This window comes from Austrofundulus limnaeus, unplaced genomic scaffold (genome assembly GCF_001266775.1).
Source record: "Austrofundulus limnaeus strain Quisiro unplaced genomic scaffold, Austrofundulus_limnaeus-1.0 Scaffold668, whole genome shotgun sequence".
In the NCBI taxonomy this organism is placed as follows: Eukaryota; Metazoa; Chordata; class Actinopteri; order Cyprinodontiformes; family Rivulidae; genus Austrofundulus; species Austrofundulus limnaeus.
The window spans coordinates 205149-207057 of NW_013953070.1; the positions used below are offsets into that span (position 1 = coordinate 205149).

The 1909-nt window shown below is 40.3% G+C and overlaps 1 protein-coding gene across 1 annotated transcript in view; it reads left to right on the forward strand.

Moving 5' to 3' along the window:
• The window catches only part of LOC106531732 (ras-specific guanine nucleotide-releasing factor RalGPS2), a gene marked incomplete at its 3' end in the record, with an annotated part of 12229 nt that overhangs the window by 2265 nt on the left and 8055 nt on the right, over nucleotides 1-1909 (forward strand). The window contains 1 exon segment of the mRNA XM_014027649.1: nucleotides 304-408.

Genomic DNA, 1909 nt, shown 5'->3' on the forward strand with positions numbered 1-1909 from the left:
CGCCATTTTGTGCCGTTTGTTTACATACAGATTCAACTGCTTGGTTTTTATCTGTGTCTGGTGGATGTAGAAATGGTTTATGAGTCTATGTTCACATGTCTATGTTTACCCATGAGAACGTTGGTTAATAAAGAAAGCAAAAAAACAAACAAAACAAAAACAAACTATTATGCCCCCGCCGGCTGGGGCGTGGGGCTTAAAGATCAGATCAGTTATTGGACATTCAAAGCTGCTACATATGGCAGCATGACTCTTCCTTATGGTCTGAACAATCACTCTTCTTTTCTGTCTTTCTCCATTCAGACTGGAGCCAGCCTCAGAGGAAAACAGGACTTGATAGAGAGAAAGAAGAATAAAGGACAATAGCCAGCTTTACTTGTGGTAAAATGTGTATCTGACACATATCTGGTAAGTACCAGCTTGTTTGTAAAGACTTTTTTGTGTTTTAGGCTCATTTTAAACGTGAACAATCTCTAGCATACCTTGGGGCAAATCATCATGGAAAAAAAACATGTTTATGTAGGACTTGCTTGTTGAATCATCTATAGTTCCCATGCCAGGCAGGGTTGCCAAATAGGAAATAACAAACTGTCATACTGGTGCTTGAAAATGATTGTATTTTGACCCAGTTTATATAACACTGTTTTTGAATGAAACTATAACATTTTTTATGCTGTTCGGCCATTTGCATTTGAAAACAGTGCTTGTTTCCTCTGAAACCGTAGCTTTTTGTGTCCAGGTTTCAGGAGTAGAGGTTTTTAAAACCTTCAACAGAAGTGTGAACTAGCTTTTTTGCCCTTGCACAAACAGATTAGCAGCAGTAACAATAATGGATGTAAGAGGGTTGTTTGTGCTACTCATCCTTTTTTCAATGTGTAGGCACAGCCTAACGGCATCCTTGGTCCAAAGATTGGTGTGTTCACCAGCTTGGATGTAACTGTTTTCATGTTCAAGATCGAAGTGTCTGTGCGCATCATTTGTCTTTAAAAGGCAAAATTCACAGTGCAAGCTACACAGTTAGGATCAAATAGGTTCATAACGTCACAAGGCGTTAAGGTATTGGACCAAGAAGTTACCTAATTGTAACCTGGCATTAAAACCACAGCTGACTTAACAAGCACAGTGCTGCAATGTTAACATCTTTTTGTTGTTATTGTTGTTGTTGTTTTTTTAACAGAATCAACATTGAGAAAATGTTAATCAGATTGTTCACATGCAAACAGGGTCTAAAATGCCATATTTTTTGATCACCTTGGAATAACAATGCAATTTGTAAATCACAATTACAGAAGCCATGTCAAATTTACAATAGCATCCATAGAGTTTTACTCGTTATTAGGGCTGGGCATCATGGCCAATAACTGGTTTCAGTTATGTGGTTTCGAAGGCGGAGCGATCTCGGCTGGAGGGCAGGGGGTAAAATGTCTATGGAGGAAACTACTGTAGAGTCTTTATTGTATAGATTTATGTCCTGTTTCAAGATATATAACAACAATTTGTTCACTAATAAGTAGGGGTGTCCCGATCCAATATCGATATCGGATATCGGTCCGATATCAGCCAAAAAATGAGTATCGGATTTTATCGGCCTGCATAAAAAATGTCCGATATAAGCGCTCCGATATTAGCAGTTCAATCCAGCAGTCCACTGACTCGGCTCCAGTGTTTCTATCCAGCAGCGCTTGGATCCGGCTTGTAGCGCTCACGTGATCATAACAACATGCTGCACTAACAAGTTAGCAAGAATGTCGGCAGAACTTTCTATTTTCATCAGGAACAGAGTTGCAGCGAAGTGCAAAGTTGTCACGCACAAGTTTTCCGAGGGGGAACACAGAACCGTGAACGTTTTAAACCGGAGCGACAACTACTCTCTACCCTGGCAGCAGCTTTGCGGTTCGGCTCGGCTCGG